Consider the following 19,710-nt stretch of genomic DNA (forward strand, 5'->3'; position numbering starts at 1 on the left):
CATATGGACGCAAATTGTGTGTTAATTCGTCAATGTGAGGGAGCGAGGTATGCAGTAAAGGAGGAATAATGCAGCGGAAAAGAGATACTCGGAACCCCAAAGAAAATCCTATCGTTTCCGTAGAAACGTATCTCGATTTCGGAGGACAATGAAGGGAATCCAGAGTATTCCAAATGGACGCAAATTGTGTGTTAATTCGTCAATGTGAGGGAGCAAGGGATGCAATAAAGGAGGAATAATGCATCGGATAAGCGATACACGGAACCCCAAAGAAAATCCTATCGTTTCCGTAGAAACGTATCTCGATTTAGAAGGACAATGCAAGGAATCCAGAGTATTTCATATGGACGCAAATTGTGTGTTAATTCGTCAATGCGAGGGAGCGAGGGATGCAGTAAAGGAGGAATAATGCATCGGAAAAGAGAATCTCGGAACCCCAAAGAAAATCCTATCGTTTCCGTAGAAACATATCTCGATTTAGAAGGACAATGCAGGGAATCCAGAGTATTTCATATGGACGCAAATTGTGTGTTAATTTGTCAATCTGAGGGAGCGAGGGATGCAGTAAAGGAGGAATAATGCATCGGAAAAGAGATACTCGGAACCCCAAAAAAAATCCTATCGTTTCCGTAGAAACGAATCCGGATTTAGAAGGACAATGCAGGGAACCCAGAGTATTTCATATGGACGCAATATGTGTGTTAATTCGTAAATGTGAGGGAGCGAGGGATGCAGTATAGGAGGAATAATGCATCGGAAAAGAGATACTCGGAACCCCAAAGGAAATCCTATCGTTTCCATAGAAACATATCTCGATTTAGAAGGACAATGCAGGGAATCCAGAGTAAATCATATGGACGCAAATTGTGTGTTAATTCGTTAATGTGAGGGAGCGAGGGATGCAGTAAAGGAGGAATTATGCATCGGAAAAGAGATACTCGGAACCCCAAGGAAAATCCTACCATTTCCGTAGAAACGTATCTCGATTTAGAAGGACAATGCAGGGAATCCAGAGTATTTCATATAGACGCAAATTGTGTGTTAATTCTGCAATGTGAGGGAGCGAGGGATGCAGTAAAGGAGGAATAATGCATCGGAAAAGAGATACTCGGTACCCCAAAGAAAATCCTATCGTTTCCGTAGAAACGTAACTCGATTTAGAAGGACAATGCAGGGAATCCAGAGTATTTCATATGGACGCTAATTGTGTGTTAATTCGTCAATGTGTGGGAGCGAGGGATGCAGTAAAGGAGGAATAATGCATCGGAAAAGAGATACTCGGAACCCCAAAGAAAATCCTATCGTTTCCGTAGAAACGAATCTATATTTAGAAGGACAATGCAGGGAATCCAGAGAATTTCATATGGACGCAAAATGTGTGTTATTTTGTCAATGTGAGGGAGCGAGGTATGCAGTAAAAGAGGAATAATGCATCGGAAAAGAGATACTTGGAACCCCAAAGAAAATCCTATCATTTCCGTAGTAACGTATCTCGATTTAGAAGGACAATGCAGGGAATCCAGAGTATTTCATATGGACGCAAATTGTGTGTTAATTCGTCAATGTGAGGGAGCGAGGGATGCAGTAATGGAGGAATAATGCATCGGAAAAGAGATACTCTGAACCCCAAAGAAAATCCTATCCTTTCCGTAGAAACATATCTCGATTTAGATGGACAATGCAGGGAATCCAGAGTATTTCATATGGACGCAAATTGTGTGTTAATTTGTCAATGTGAGGGAGCGAGGGATGCAGTAAAGGAGGAATAATGCATCGGAAAAGAGATACTCGGAACCCCAAAGAAAATCCTATCGTTTCCGTAGAAACGTATCTCGATTTAGAAGGACAATGCAGGGAATCCAGAGTATTTCATATGGACGCAAATTGTGTGTTAATTCGTCAATGTGAGGGAGCGAGGGATGCAGTAAAGGAGGAATAATGCATCGGAAAAGAGATACTCGGAACCCCAAAGAAAATCCTATCGTTTCCGTTGAAACGTATCTCGATTTAGAAGGACAATGCAGGGAATCCAGAGTATTTCATATGGACGCAAATTGTGTGTTAATTTGTCAATCTGAGGGAGCGAGGGATGCAGTAAAGGAGGAATAATGCATCGGAAAAGAAATACTCGGAACCCCAAAAAAAATCCTATCGTTTCCGTAGAAACGAATCCGGATTTAGAAGGACAATGCAGGGAACCCAGAGTATTTCATATGGACGCAATATGTGTGTTAATTCGTAAATGTGAGGGAGCGAGGGATGCAGTATAGGAGGAATAATGCATCGGAAAAGAGATACTCGGAACCCCAAAGGAAATCCTATCGTTTCCATAGAAACATATCTCGATTTAGAAGGACAATGCAGGGAATCCAGAGTAAATCATATGGACGCAAATTGTGTGTTAATTCGTTAATGTGAGGGAGCGAGGGATGCAGTAAAGGAGGAATTATGCATCGGAAAAGAGATACTCGGAACCCCAAGGAATATCCTACCATTTCCGTAGAAACGTATCTCGATTTAGAAGGACAATGCAGGGAATCCAGAGTATTTCATATAAACGCAAATAGTGTGTTAATTCTGCAATGTGAGGGAGCGAGGGATGCAGTAAAGGAGGAATAATGCATCGGAAAAGAGATACTCGGTACCCCAAAGAAAATCCTATCGTTTCCGTAGAAACGTAACTCGATTTAGAAGGACAATGCAGGGAATCCAGAGTATTTCATATGGACGCTAATTGTGTGTTAATTCGTTAATGTGAGGGAGCGAGGGATGCAGTAAAGGAGGAATTATGCATCGGAAAAGAGATACTCGGAACCCCAAGGAAAATCCTACCATTTCCGTAGAAACGTATCTCGATTTAGAAGGACAATGCAGGGAATCCAGAGTATTACATATAGACGCAAATTGTGTGTTAATTCTGCAATGTGAGGGAGCGAGGGATGCAGTAAAGGAGGAATAATGCATCGGAAAAGAGATACTCGGTACCCCAAAGAAAATCCTATCGTTTCCGTAGAAACGTAACTCGATTTAGAAGGACAATGCAGGGAATCCAGAGTATTTCATATGGACGCTAATTGTGTGTTAATTCGTCAATGTGTGGGAGCGAGGGATGCAGTAAAGGAGGAATAATGCATCGGAAAAGAGATACTCGGAACCCCAAAGAAAATCCTATCGTTTCCGTAGAAACGAATCTATATTTAGAAGGACAATGCGGGGAATCCAGAGAATTTCATATGGACGCAAAATGTGTGTTATTTTGTCAATGTGAGGGAGCGAGGTATGCAGTAAAGGAGGAATAATGCATCGGAAAAGAGATACTTGGAACCCCAAAGAAAATCCTATCGTTTCCGTAGAAACGTATCTCGATTTAGAAGGACAATGCAGGGAATCCAGAGTATTTCATATGGCCGCAAATTGTGTGTTAATTCGTCAATGTGAGGGAGCGAGGGATGCAGTAATGGAGGAATAATGCATTGGAAAAGAGATACTCGGAACCCCAAAGAAAATCCTATCCTTTCCGTAGAAACATATCTCGATTTAGATGGACAATGCAGGGAATCCAGAGTATTTCATATGGACGCAAATTGTGTGTTAATTTGTCAATGTGAGGGAGCGAGGGATGCAGTAAAGGAGGAATAATGCATCGGAAAAGAGATACTCGGAACCCCAAAGAAAATCCTATCGTTTCCGTAGAAACGTATCTCGATTTAGAAGGACAATGCAGGGAATCCAGAGTATTTCATATGGACGCAAATTGTGTGTTAATTCGTCAATGTGAGGGAGCGAGGGATGCAGTAAAGGAGGAATAATGCATCGGAAAAGAGATACTCGGAACCCCAAAGAAAATCCTATCGTTTCCGTTGAAACGTATCTCGATTTAGAAGGACAATGCAGGGAATCCAGAGTATTTCATATGGACGCAAATTGTGTGTTAATTCGTCAATGTGAGGGAGCGAGGGATGCAGTAAAGGAGGAATAACGCATCGAAAAGAGATACTCGGAACCCCAAAGAAAATCCTATCGTTTCCGTAGAAACGTATCTCGATTTAGAAGGACAATGCAGGGAATCCAGAGTATTTCATATGGACGCAAATTGTGTGTTAATTCGTCAATGTGAGGGAGCGAGGTATGCAGTAAAGGGGGAATAATGCATCGGAAAAGAGATACTCGGATACCCAAAGAAAATCCTATCGTTTCCGTAGAAACGTATCTCGATTTAGGAGGACAATGCAGGGAATCCAGAGTATTCCAAATGGACGCAAATTGTGTGTTAATTCGTCAATGTGGGGGAGCAAGGGATGCAATAAAGGAGGAATAATGCATCGGAAAAGCGATACACGGAACCCCAAAGAAAATCCTATCGTTTCTGTAGAAACGTATCTCGATTTAGAAGGACAATGCAGGGAATCCAGAGTATTTCATATGGACGCAAATTGTGTGTTAATTCGTCAATGCGAGGGAGCGAGAAATGCATTAAAGGAGGATTAATGCATTGGAAAAGAGATACTCGGAACCCCAAAGAAAATCCTATCGTTTCCGTAGAAACGTATCTCGATTTAGAAGGACAATGCAGGGAATCCAGAGTAAATCATATGGACGCAAATTGTGTGTTAATCCGTCAATGTGAGGGAGCGAGGGATGCAGTAAAGGAGGAATAATGCATCGGAAAAGAGATACTCGACTCCCAAAAGAAAATCCTATCGTTTCCGTAGAAACGTATCTCGTTTTAGAAAGATAATGCAGGGAACGCAGAGTATTTCATATGGACGCAAATTGTGTGTTAATTCGGCAATGTGAGGGAGCGAGGGATGCAGTAAAGGAGGAATAATGCATCGGAAAAGAGATACTCGGAACCCCAAAGAAAATCCTATCGTTTCCATAGAAACGAATCCCGATTTAGAAGGACAATGCAGGGAACCCAGAGTATTTCATATGGACGCAATATGTGTGTTAATTCGTCAATGTGAGGGAGCGAGGGATGCAGTATAGGAGGAATAATGCATCGGAAAAGAGATACTCGGAACCCCAAAGAAAATCCTATCGTTTCCATAGAAACGTATCTCGATTTAGAAGGACAATTAAGGGAATCCAGAGTATTTCATATGGACGCAAATTGTGTGTTAATTCGTCAATGTGAGGGAGCGAGGGATGCAGTAAAGGAGGAATAATGCATCGGAAAAGAGAATCTCGGAACCCCAAAGAAAATCCTATCGTTTCCGTAGAAACGTATCTCGATTTAGAAGGACAATGCAGGGAATCCAGAGTATTTCATATGGACGCAAATTGTGTGTTAATTCGGCAATGTGAGGGAGCGAGGGATGCAGTGAAGGAGGAATAATGCATCGGAAAAGAGATACTCGGAGCCCCAAAGAAAATCCTATCGTTTCCGTAGAAACGTATCTCGATTTAGAAGGACAATGCAGGGAATCCAGAGTATTTCATATGGACGCAAATTGTGTGTTAATGCGTCAATGTGAGGGAGCGAGGTATGCAGTAAAGGGGGAATAATGCATCGGAAAAGAGATACTCGGAACCCCAAAGAAAATCATATCGTTTCCGTAGAAACGTATCTCGATTTAGGAGGACAATGCAGGGAATCCAGAGTATTCCAAATGGACGCAAATTGTGTGTTAATTCGTCAATGTGAGGGAGCAAGGGATGCAATAAAGGAGGAATAATGCATCGGATAAGCGATACACGGAACCCCAAAGAAAATCCTATCGTTTCTGTAGAAACGTATCTCGATTTAGAAGGACAATGCAGGGAATCCAGAGTATTTCATATGGACCCAAATTGTGTGTTAATTCGTCAATGCGAGGGAGCGAGAAATGCATTAAAGGAGGATTAATGCATTGGAAAAGAGATACTCGGAACCCCAAAGAAAATCCTATCGTTTCCGTAGAAACGTATCTCGATTTAGAAGGGCAATGCAGGGAATCCAGAGTATTTCATATGGACGCAAATTGTGTGTTAATTCGTCAATGTGAGGGAGCGAGGTATGCAGTAAAGGGGGAATAATGCATCGGAAAAGAGATACTCGGAACCCCAAAGAAAATCCTATCGTTTCCGTAGAAACGTATCTCGATTTAGGAGAACAATGCAGGGAATCCAGAGTATTCCAAATGGACGCAAATTGTGTGTTAATTCGTCAATGTGAGGGAGCAAGGGATGCAATAAAGGAGGAATAATGCATCGGATAAGCGATACACGGAACCCCAAAGAAAATCCTATCGTTTCTGTAGAAACGTATCTCGATTTAGAAGGACAATGCAGGGAATCCAGAGAATTTCATATGGACGCAAATTGTGTGTTATTTTGTCAATGTGAGGGAGCGAGGTATGCAGTAAAGGAGAAATAATGCATCAGAAAAGAGATACTCGGAACCCCAAAGAAAATCCTATCGTTTCCGTAGAAACATATCTCGATTTAGAAGGACAATGTAGGGAATCCAGAGTATTTCATATGGACGCAAATTGTGTGTTAATTGGTCAATGTGAGGGAGCGAGGGATGCAGTAAAGGAGGAATAATCCATCGGAAAAGAGATACTTGGAACCCCAAAGAAAATCCTATCGTTTCCGTAGAAACGTATCTCGATTTAGAAGGACAATGCAGGGAATCCAGAGTATTTCATATGGACGCAAATTGTGTGTTAATTCGTCAATGTGAGGGAGCGAGGGATGCAGTAATGGAGGAATAATGCATCGGAAAAGAGATACTCGGAACCCCAAAGAAAATCCTATCGTTTCCGTAGAAACATATCTCGATTTAGAAGGACAATGCAGGGAATCCAGAGTATTTCATATGGACGCAAATTGTGTGTTAATTTGTCAATGTGAGGGAGGTAGGGTTGCAGTAAAGGAGGAATAATGCATCGGAAAAGAGATACTCGGAACCCCATAGAAAATCCTATCGTTTCCGTAGAAACGAATCCCGATTTAGAAGGACAATGCAGGGAATCCAGAGTATTTCATATGGACGCAATATGTGTGTTAATTCGTCAATGTGAGGGAGCGAGGGATGCAGTATAGGAGGAATAATGCATCGGAAAAGAGATACTCGGAACCCCAATGAAAATCCTATCGTTTCCATAGAAACGTATCTCGATTTAGAAGGACAATCTAGGGAATCCAGAGTATTTCATATGGACGCAAATTGTGTGTTAATTCGTCAATGTGAGGGAGCGAGGGATGCAGTAAAGGAGGAATAATGCATCGGAAAAGAGAATCTCGGAACCCCAAAGAAAATCCTATCGTTTCCGTAGAAACGTATCTCGATTTAGAAGGACAATGCAGGGAATCCAGAGTATTTCATATGGACGCAAATTGTGTGTTAATTGGTCAATGTGAGGGAGCGAGATATGCAGTAAAGGAGGAATAATGCATCGGAAAAGAGATACTCGGACCCCCAAAGAAAATCCTATCGTTTCCGTAGAAACATATCTCGAGTTAGAAGGACAATGCAGGGAATCCAGAGTATTTTATATGGACGCAATATGTGTGTTAATTCGTCAATGTGAGGGAGCGAGGGATGCAGTAAAGGAGGAATAATGTGTCGGAAAAGAGATACTCGGAACCCCAAAGAAAATCCTATCGTTTCCGTAGAAACGAATCCCCATTTAGAATGACAATGCAGGGAATCCAGAGAATTTAATATGGACGCAAATTGTGTGTTATTTTGTCAATGTGAGGGAGCGAGGTATGCAGTAAAGGAGAAATAATGCATCGGAAAGAGATACTCGGAACCCCAAAGAAAATCCTATCGTTTCCATAGAAACATATCTCGATTTAGAAGGACAATGCAGGGAATCCAGAGTATTCCATATGGACGCAAATTTGCGTGTTAATTGGTCAATGTGAGGGAGCGAGGGATGCAGTAACGGAGGAATAATGCATCGGAAAAGAGATACTTGGAACCCCAAAGAAAATCCTATCGTTTCCGTAGAAACGTATCTCGATTTAAAAGGACAATGCAGGGAATCCAGAGAATTTCATATGGACGCAAAATGTGTGTTATTTTGTCAATGTGAGGGAGCGAGGTATGCAGTAAAGGAGGAATAATGCATCGGAAAAGAGATACTTGGAACCCCAAAGAAAATCCTATCGTTTCCGTAGGAACGTATCTCGATTTAGAAGGACAATGCAGGGAATCCAGAGTATTTCATATGGCCGCAAATTGTGTGTTAATTCGTCAATGTGAGGGAGCGAGGGATGCAGTAATGGAGGAATAATGCATCGGAAAAGAGATACTCGGAACCCCAAAGAAAATCCTATCCTTTCCGTAGAAACATATCTCGATTTAGATGGACAATGCAGGGAATCCAGAGTATTTCATATGGACGCAAATTGTGTGTTAATTTGTCAATGTGAGGGAGCGAGGGATGCAGTAAAGGAGGACTAATGCATCGGAAAAGAGATACTCGGAACCCCAAAGAAAATCCTATCGTTTCCGTAGAAACGTATCTCGATTTAGAAGGACAATGCAGGGAATCCAGAGTATTTCATATGGACGCAAATTGTGTGTTAATTCGTCAATGTGAGGGAGCGAGGGATGCAGTAAAGGAGGAATAATGCATCGGAAAAGAGATACTCGGAACCCCAAAGAAAATCCTATCGTTTCCATTGAAACGTATCTCGATTTAGAAGGACAATGCAGGGAATCCAGAGTATTTCATATGGACGCAAATTGTGTGTTAATTCGTCAATGTGAGGGAGCGAGGGATGCAGTAAAGGAGGAATAACGCATCGAAAAGAGATACTCGGAACCCCAAAGAAAATCCTATCGTTTCCGTAGAAACGTATCTCGATTTAGAAGGACAATGCAGGGAATCCAGAGTATTTCATATGGACGCAAATTGTGTGTTAATTCGTCAATGTGAGGGAGCGAGGTATGCAGTAAAGGGGGAATAATGCATCGGAAAAGAGATACTCGGAACCCCAAAGAAAATCCTATCGTTTCCGTAGAAACGTATCTCGATTTAGGAGGACAATGCAGGGAATCCAGAGTATTCCAAATGGACGCAAATTGTGTGTTAATTCGTCAATGTGAGGGAGCAAGGGATGCAATAAAGGAGGAATAATGCATCTGAAAAGCGATACACGGAACCCCAAAGAAAATCCTATTGTTTCTGTAGAAACGTATCTCGATTTAGAAGGACAATGCAGGGAATCCAGAGTATTTCATATGGACGCAAATTGTGTGTTAATTCGTCAATGCGAGGGAGCGAGAAATGCATTAAAGGAGGATTAATGCATTGGAAAAGAGATACTCGGAACCCCAAAGAAAATCCTATCGTTTCCGTAGAAACGTATCTCGATTTAGAAGGACAATGCAGGGAATCCAGAGTAAATCATATGGACGCAAATTGTGTGTTAATCCGTCAATGTGAGGGAGCGAGGGATGCAGTAAAGGAGGAATAATGCATCGGAAAAGAGATACTCGACTCCCAAAAGAAAATCCTATCGTTTCCGTAGAAACGTATCTCGTTTTAGAAAGATAATGCAGGGAACGCAGAGTATTTCATATGGACGCAAATTGTGTGTTAATTCGGCAATGTGAGGGAGCGAGGGATGCAGTAAAGGAGGAATAATGCATCGGAAAAGAGATACTCGGAACCCCAAAGAAAATCCTATCGTTTCCATAGAAACGAATCCCGATTTAGAAGGACAATGCAGGGAACCCATAGTATTTCATATGGACGCAATATGTGTGTTAATTCGTCAATGTGAGGGAGCGAGGGATGCAGTATGGGAGGAATAATGCATCGGAAAAGAGATACTCGGAACCCCAAAGAAAATCCTATCATTTCCATAGAAACGTATCTCGATTTAGAAGGACAATCCAGGGAATCCAGAGTATTTCATATGGACGCAAATTGTGTGTTAATTCGTCAATGTGAGGGAGCGAGGGATGCAGTAAAGGAGGAATAATGCATCGGAAAAGAGAATCTCGGAACCCCAAAGAAAATCCTATCGTTTCCGTAGAAACGTATCTCGATTTAGAAGGACAATGCAGGGAATCCAGAGTATTTCATATGGATGCAAATTGTGTGTTAATTCGGCAATGTGAGGGAGCGAGGGATGCAGTGAAGGAGGAATAATGCATCGGAAAAGAGATACTCGGAACCCCAAAGAAAATCCTATCGTTTCCGTAGAAACGTATCTCGATTTAGAAGGACAATGCAGGGAATCCAGAGTATTTCATATGGACGCAAATTGTGTGTTAATTCGTCAATGTGAGGGAGCGAGGTATGCAGTAAAGGAGGAATAATGCATCGGAAAAGAGATACTCGGAACCCCAAAGAAAATCATATCGTTTCCGTAGAAACGTATCTCGATTTAGGAGGAAAATGCAGGGAATCCAGAGTATTCCAAATGGACGCAAATTGTGTGTTAATTCGTCAATGTGAGGGAGCAAGGGATGCAATAAAGGAGGAATAATGCATCGGATAAGCGATACACGGAACCCCAAAGAAAATCCTATCGTTTCTGTAGAAACGTATCTCGATTTAGAAGGACAATGCAGGGAATCCAGAGTATTTCATATGGACGCAAATTGTGTGTTAATTCGTCAATGCGAGGGAGCGAGAAATGCATTGAAGGAGGATTAATGCATTGGAAAAGAGATACTCGGAACCCCAAAGAAAATCCTATCGTTTCCGTAGAAACGTATCTCGATTTAGAAGGGCAATGCAGGGAATCCAGAGTATTTCATATGGACGCAAATTGTGTGTTAATTCGTCAATGTGAGGGAGCGAGGTATGCAGTAAAGGGGGAATAATGCATCGGAAAAGAGATACTCGGAACCCCAAAGAAAATCCTATCGTTTCCGTAGAAACGTATCTCGATTTAGGAGGACTATGCAGGGAATCCAGAGTATTCCAAATGGACGCAAATTGTGTGTTAATTCGTCAATGTGAGGGAGCAAGGGATGCAAAAAAGGAGGAATAATGCATCGGATAAGCGATAAACGGAACCCCAAAGAAAATCCTATCGTTTCTGTAGAAACGTATCTCGATTTAGGAGGACAATGCAGGGAATCCAAAGAATTTCATATGGACGCAAATTGTGTGTTATTTTGTCAATGTGAGGGAGCGAGGTATGCAGTAAAGGAGAAATAATGCATCAGAAAAGAGATACTCGGAACCCCAAAGAAAATCCTATCGTTTCCGTAGAAACATATCTCGATTTAGAAGGACAATGTAGGGAATCCAGAGTATTTCATATGGACGCAAATTGTGTGTTAATTGGTCAATGTGAGGGAGCGAGGGATGCAGTAAAGGAGGAATAATCCATCGGAAAAGAGATACTTGGAACCCCAAAGAAAATCCTATCGTTTCCGTAGAAACATATCTCGATTTAGAAGGACAATGCAGGGAATCCAGAGTATTTCATATGGACGCAAATTGTGTGTTAATTCGTCAATGTGAGGGAGCGAGGGATGCAGTAATGGAGGAATAATGCATCGGAAAAGAGATACTCGGAACCCCAAAGAAAATCCTATCGTTTCCGTAGAAACATATCTCGATTTAGAAGGACAATGCAGGGAATCCAGAGTATTTCATATGGACGCAAATTGTGTGTTAATTTGTCAATGTGAGGGAGCTAGGGTTGCAGTAAAGGAGGAATAATGCATCGGAAAAGAGATACTCGGAACCTCATAGAAAATCCTATCGTTTCCGTAGAAACGAATCCCGATTTAGAAGGACAATGCAGGGAATCCAGAGTATTTCATATGGACGCAATATGTGTGTTAATTCGTCAATGTGAGGGAGCGAGGGATGCAGTATAGGAGGAATAATGCATCGGAAAAGAGATACTCGGAACCCCAATGAAAATCCTATCGTTTCCATAGAAACGTATCTCGATGTAGAAGGACAATCTAGGGAATCCAGAGTATTTCATATGGACGCAAATTGTGTGTTAATTCGTCAATGTGAGGGAGCGAGGGATGCAGTAAAGGAGGAATAATGCATCGGAAAAGAGAATCTCGGAACCCCAAAGAAAATCCTATCGTTTCCGTAGAAACGTATCTCGATTTAGAAGGACAATGCAGGGAATCCAGAGTATTTCATATGGACGCAAATTGTGTGTTAATTGGTCAATGTGAGGGAGCGAGATATGCAGTAAAGGAGGAATAATGCATCGGAAAAGAGATACTCGGACCCCCAAAGAAAATCCTATCGTTTCCGTAGAAACATATCTCGAGTTAGAAGGACAATGCAGGGAATCCAGAGTATTTTATATGGACGCAATATGTGTGTTAATTCGTCAATGTGAGGGAGCGAGGGATGCAGTAAAGGAGGAATAATGTGTCGGAAAAGAGATACTCGGAACGCCAAAGAAAATCCTATCGTTTCCGTAGAAACGAATCCCCATTTAGAATGACAATGCAGGGAATCCAGAGAATTTAATATGGACGCAAATTGTGTGTTATTTTGTCAATGTGAGGGAGCGAGGTATGCAGTAAAGGAGAAATAATGCATCGGAAAGAGATACTCGGAACCCCAAAGAAAATCCTATCGTTTCCATAGAAACATATCTCGATTTAGAAGGACAATGCAGGGAATCCAGAGTATTTCATATGGACGCAAATTGTGTGTTAATTGGTCAATGTGAGGGAGCGAGGGATGCAGTAAAGGAGGAATAATGCATCGGAAAAGAGATACTTGGAACCCCAAAGAAAATCCTATCGTTTCCGTAGAAACGTATCTCGATTTAAAAGGACAATGCAGGGAATCCAGAGTATATCATATGGACGCAAATTGTGTGTTAATTCGTCAATGTGAGGGAGCGAGGGATGCAGTAATGGAGGAATAATGCATCGGAAAAGAGATACTCGGAACCCCAAAGAAAATCCTATCGTTTCCGTAGGAACGTATCTCGATTTAGAAGGACAATGCAGGGAATCCAGAGTATTTCATATGGACGCAAATTGTGTGTTAATTCGTCAATGTGAGGGAGCGAGGGATGCAGTAATGGAGGAATAATGCATCGGAAAAGAGATACTCGGAACCCCAAAGAAAATCCTATCGTTTCCGTAGAAACATATCTTGATTTAGAAGGACAAAGCAGGGAATCCAGAGTATTTCATATGGACGCAAAATGTGTGTTAATTTGTCAATGTGAGGGAGCGAGGGATGCAGTAAAGGAGGAATAATGCATCGGAAAAGAGATACTCGGAACCCCAAAGAAAATCCTATCGTTTCCGTAGAAACGAATCCCGATATAGAAGGACAATGCAGGGAACCCAGAGTATTTCATATGGACGCAATATGTGTGTTAATTCGTCCATGTGAGGGAGCGAAGGATGCAGTATAGGAGGAATAATGCATCGGAAAAGAGATACTCGGAACCCCAAAGAAAATCCTATCGTTTCCATAGTAACGTATCTCGATTTAGAAGGACAATCCAGGGAATCCAGAGTATTTCATATCGACGCAAATTGTGTGTTAATTCGTCAATGTGAGGGAGCGAGGGATGCAGTAAAGGAGGAATAATGCATCGGAAAAGAGAATCTCGGAACCCCAAAGAAAATCCTATCGTTTCCGTAGAAACGTATCTCGATTTAGAAGGACAATGCAGGGAATCCAGAGTATTTCATATGGACGCAATTTGTGTGTTAATTCGTCAATGTGAGGGAGCGAGGGATGCAGTAAAGGAGGAATAATGCATCGAAAAGATATACTCGGAACCCCAAAGAAAATCCTATCGTTTCCATAGAAACATATCTCGATTTAGAAGGACAATGCAGGGAATCCAGAGTATTTCATATGGACGCAAATTGTGTGTTAATTTGTCAATCTGAGGGAGCGAGGGATGCAGTAAAGGAGGAATAATGCATCGGAAAAGAGATACTCGGAACCCCAAAGAAAATCCTATCGTTTCCGTAGAAACATATCTCGATTTAGAAGGACAATGCAGGGAATCCAGAGTATTTCATATGGACGCAAATTGTGTGTTAATTTGTCAATCTGAGGGAGCGAGGGATGCAGTAAAGGAGGAATAATGCATCGGAAAAGAGATACTCGGAACCCCAAAGAAAATCCTATCGTTTCCATAGAAACGTATCTCGTTTTAGAAGGACAATTCAGGGAATCCAGAGTATTTCATATGGACGCAAATTGTGTGTTAATTCGGCAATGTGAGGGAGCGAGGGATGCAGTAAAGGAGGAATAATGCATCGGAAAAGAGAATCTCGGAACCCCAAAGAAAGTCCAATCGTCTCCGTAGAAACGTATCTCGATTTAGAAGGACAATGCAGGGAATCCAGAGTATTTCATATGGACGCAAATTGTGTGTTAATTCATCAATGTGAGGGAGCGTGGTATGCAGTAAAGGGGGAATAATGCATCGGAAAAGAGATACTCGGAACCCCAAAGAAAATCCTATCGTTTCCGTAGAAACGTATCTCGATTTAGGAGGACAATGCAGGGAATCCAGAGTATTCCAAATGGACGCAAATTGTGTGTTATTTCGTCAATGTGAGGGAGCAAGGGATGCAATAAAGGAGGAATAATGCATCGCATAAGCGATACACGGAACCCCAAAGAAAATCCTATCGTTTCCGTAGAAACGTATCTCGATTTAGAAGGACAATGCAGGGAATCCAGAGTATTTCATATGGACGCAAATTGTGTGTTAATTCGGCAATGTGAGGGAGCGAGGGATGCAGTAAAGGAGGAATAATGCATCGGAAAAGAGATACTCGGAACCCCAAAGAAAATCCTATCGTCTCCGTAGAAACGTATCTCGATTTAGAAGGACAATGCAAGGAATCCAGAGTATTTCATATGGACGCAAATTGTGTGTTAATTCGTCAATGTGAGGGAGCGAGGGATGCGGTAAAGGAGGAATAATGCATCGGAAAAGAGATACTCGGAACCCCAAAGAAAATCCTATCGTTTCCGTAGAAACGTATCTCGATTTAGAAGGACAATGCAAGGAATCCAGAGTATTTCATATGGACGCAAATTGTGTGTTAATTCGGCAATGTGAGGGAGCGAGGGATGCAGTAAAGGAGGAATAATGCATCGGAAAAGAGATACTCGGAACCCCAAAGAAAATCCTATCGTTTCCGTAGAAACGTATCTATATTTAGAAGGACAATCCAGGGATTCCAGAGTATTTCATATGGACGCAAATTGTGTGTTACTTCGTCAATGTGAGGGAGCGAGGGATGCAGTAAAGGAGGAATAATGCATCGGAAAAGAGAATCTCGGAACCCCAAAGAAAATCCTATCGTCTCCGTAGAAACATATCTCGATTTAGAAGGACAATGCAGGGAATCCAGAGTATTTCATATGGACACAAATTGTGTGTTAATTCGTCAATGTGAGGGAGCGAGGGATGCAGTGAAGGAGGAAATATGCATCGGAAAAGAGATACTCGGAACCCCAAAGAAAATCCTATCGTTTCCGTAGAAACGTATCTCGATTTAGGAGGACAATGCAGGGAATCCAGAGTATTCCAAATGGACGCAAATTGTGTGTTAATTCGTCAATGTGAGGGAGCAAGGGATGCAATAAAGGAGGAATAATGCATCGGATAAGCGATACACGGAACCCCAAAGAAAATCCTATCGTTTCCGTAGAAACGTATCTCGATTTAGAAGGACAATGCAGGGAATCCAGAGTATTTCATATGGACGCAAATTGTGTGTTAATTCGCCAATGTGAGGGAGCGAGCGATGCAGTAAAGGAGGAATAATGCATCGGAAAAGAGATACTCGGAACCCCAAAGAAAATCCTATCGTTTCCGTAGAAACGTATCTCGATTTAGAAGGACAATGCAGGGAATCCAGAGTAAATCATATGGACGCAAATTGTGTGTTAATTCGTCAATGTGAGGGAGCGAGGGATGCAGTAAAGGAGGAATAATGCATCTGAAAAGAGATACTCGACTCCCAAAAGAAAATCCTATCGTTTCCGTAGAAACGTATCTCGTTTTAGAAAGGTAATGCAGGGAACCCAGAGTATTTCATATATACGCAAATTGTGTGTTAATTCGGCAATGTGAGGGAGCGAGGGATGCAGTAAAGGAGGAATAATGCATCGGAAAAGAGATACTCGGAACCCCAAAGAAAATCCTATCGTTTCCGTAGAAACGTATCTATATTTAGAAGGACAATGCAAGGAATCCAGAGTATTTCATATGGACGCAAATTGTGTGTTAATTCGTCAATGTGAGGGAGCGAGGGATGCGGTAAAGGAGGAATAATGCATCGGAATAGAGATACTCGGAACCCCAAAGAAAATCCTATCGTTTCCGTAGAAACGTATCTCGATTTAGAAGGACAATGCAGGGAATCCAGAGTATTTCATATGGACGCAAATTGTGTGTTAATTCGTCAATGTGAGGGAGCGAGGGATGCAGTAAAGGAGGAATAATGCATCGGAAAAGAGATACTCGGAACGCCAAAGAAAATCCTATCGTTTCCGTAGAAACGTATCTCGATTTAGAAGGACAATGCAGGGAATCCAGAGTATTTCATATGGACGCAAATTGTGTGTTAATTCGTCAATGTGAGGGAGCGAGGGATGCAGTAAAGGAGGAATAATGCATCGGAAAAGAGATACTCGACTCCCAAAAGAAACTCCTATCGTTTCCGTAGAAACATATCTCGTTTTAGAAAGATAATGCAGGGAACCCAGAGTATTTCATATGGACGCAAATTGTGTGTTAATTCGGCAATGTGAGGGAGCGAGGGATGCAGTAAAGGAGGAATAATGCATCGGAAAAGAGATACTCGGAACCCCAAAGAAAATCCTATCGTTTCCATAGAAACGAATCCCGATTTAGAAGGACAATGCAGGGAACCCAGAGTATTTCATATGGACGCAAATTGTGTGTTAATTCGTCAATGCGAGGGAGCGAGAAATGCATTAAAGGAGGATTAATGCATTGGAAAAGAGATACTCGGAACCCCAAAGAAAATCCTATCGTTTCCGTAGAAACGTATCTCGATTTAGAAGGGCAATGCAGGGAATCCAGAGTATTTCATATGGACGCAATTTGTGTGTTAATTCGTCAATGTGAGGGAGCGAGGTATGCAGTAAAGGGGGAATAATGCATCGGAAAAGAGATACTCGGAACCCCAAAGAAAATCCTATCGTTTCCGTAGAAACGTATCTCGATTTAGGAGGACAATGCAGGGAATCCAGAGTATTCCAAATGGACGCAAATTGTGTGTTAATTCGTCAATGTGAAGGAGCAAGGGATGCAATAAAGGAGGAATAATGCATCGGATAAGCGATACACGGAACCCCAAAGAAAATCCTATCGTTTCTGTAGAAACGTATCTCGATTTAGAAGGACAATGCAGGGAATCCAAAGAATTTCATATGGACGCAAATTGTGTGTTATTTTGTCAATGTGAGGGAGCGAGGTATGCAGTAAAGGAGAAATAATGCATCAGAAAAGAGATACTCGGAACCCCAAAGAAAATCCTATCGTTTCCGTAGAAACATATCTCGATTTAGAAGGACAATGTAGGGAATCCAGAGTATTTCATATGGACGCAAATTGTGTGTTAATTGGTCAATGTGAGGGAGCGAGGGATGCAGTAAAGGAGGAATAATCCATCGGAAAAGAGATACTTGGAACCCCAAAGAAAATCCTATCGTTTCCGTAGAAACGTATCTCGATTTAGAAGGACAATGCAGGGAATCCAGAGTATTTCATATGGACGCAAATTGTGTGTTAATTCGTCAATGTGAGGGAGCGAGTGATGCAGTAATGGAGGAATAATGCATCGGAAAAGAGATACTCGGAACCCCAAAGAAAATCCTATCGTTTCCGTAGAAACATATCTCGATTTAGAAGGACAATGCAGGGAATCCAGAGTATTTCATATGGACGCAAATTGTGTGTTAATTTGTCAATGTGAGGGAGCTAGGGTTGCAGTAAACGAGGAATAATGCATCGGAAAAGAGATTCTCGGAACCCCATAGAACATCCTATCGTTTCCGTAGAAACGAATCCCGATTTAGAAGGACAATGCAGGGAATCCAGAGTATTTCATATGGACGCAATATGTGTGTTAATTCGTCAATGTGAGGGAGCGAGGGATGCAGTATAGGAGGAATAATGCATCGGAAAAGAGATACTCGGAACCCCAATGAAAATCCTATCGTTTCCATAGAAACGTATCTCGATTTAGAAGGACAATCTAGGGAATCCAGAGTATTTCATATGGACGCAAATTGTGTGTTAATTCGTCAATGTGAGGGAGCGAGGGATGCAGTAAAGGAGGAATAATGCATCGGAAAAGAGAATCTCGGAACCCCAAAGAAAATCCTATCGTTTCCGTAGAAACGTATCTCGATTTAGAAGGACAATGCAGGGAATCCAGAGTATTTCATATGGACGCAAATTGTGTGTTAATTGGTCAATGTGAGGGAGCGAGATATGCAGTAAAGGAGGAATAATGCATCGGAAAAGAGATACTCGGACCCCCAAAGAAAATCCTATCGTTTCCGTAGAAACATATCTCGAGTTAGAAGGACAATGCAGGGAATCCAGTGTATTTTATATGGACGCAATATGTGTGTTAATTCGTCAATGTGAGGGAGCGAGGGATGCAGTAAAGGAGGAATAATGTGTCGGAAAAGAGATACTCGGAACCCCAAAGAAAATCCTATCGTTTCCGTAGAAACGAATCCCCATTTAGAATGACAATGCAGGGAATCCAGAGAATTTAATATGGACGCAAATTGTGTGTTATTTTGTCAATGTGAGGGAGCGAGGGATGCAGTAATGGAGGAATAATGCATCGGAAAAGAGATACTCGGAACCCCAAAGAAAATCCTATCGTTTACGTAGAAACATATCTCGATTTAGAAGGACAAAGCAGGGAATCCAGAGTATTTCATATGGACGCAAATTGTGTGTTAATTTGTCAATGTGAGGGAGCGAGGGATGCAGTAAAGGAGGAATAATGCATCGGAAAAGAGATACTCGGAACCCCAAAGAAAATCCTATCGTTTCCGTAGAAACGAATCCCGATATAGAAGGACAATGCAGGGAACCCAGAGTATTTCATATGGACGCAATATGTGTGTTAATTCGTCCATGTGAGGGAGCGAAGGATGCAGTATGGGAGGAATAATGCATCGGAAAAGAGATACTCGGAACCCCAAAGAAAATCCTATCGTTTCCATAGTAACGTATCTCGATTTAGAAGGACAATCCAGGGAATCCAGAGTATTTCATATCGACGCAAATTGTGTGTTAATTCGTCAATGTGAGGGAGCGAGGGATGCAGTAAAGGAGGAATCATGCATCGGAAAAGAGAATCTCGGAACCCCAAAGAAAATCCTTTCTTTTCCGTAGAAACGTATCTCGATTTAGAAGGACAATGCAGGGAATCCAGAGTATTTCATATGGACGCAATTTGTGTGTTAATTCGTCAATGTGAGGGAGCGAGGGATGCAGTAAAGGAGGAATAATGCATCGAAAAGATATACTCGGAACCCCAAAGAAAATCCTATCGTTTCCATAGAAACATATCTCGATTTAGAAGGACAATGCAGGGAATCCAGAGTATTTCATATGGACGCAAATTGTGTGTTAATTTGTCAATCTGAGGGAGCGAGGGATGCAGTAAAGGAGGAATAATGCATCGGAAAAGAGATACTCGGAACCCCAAAGAAAATCCTATCGTTTCCGTAGAAACATATCTCGATTTAGAAGGACAATGCAGGGAATCCAGAG

Source organism: Schistocerca nitens, chromosome 2 (genome assembly GCF_023898315.1).
Source record: "Schistocerca nitens isolate TAMUIC-IGC-003100 chromosome 2, iqSchNite1.1, whole genome shotgun sequence".
NCBI classification, from domain to species: Eukaryota; Metazoa; Arthropoda; class Insecta; order Orthoptera; family Acrididae; genus Schistocerca; species Schistocerca nitens.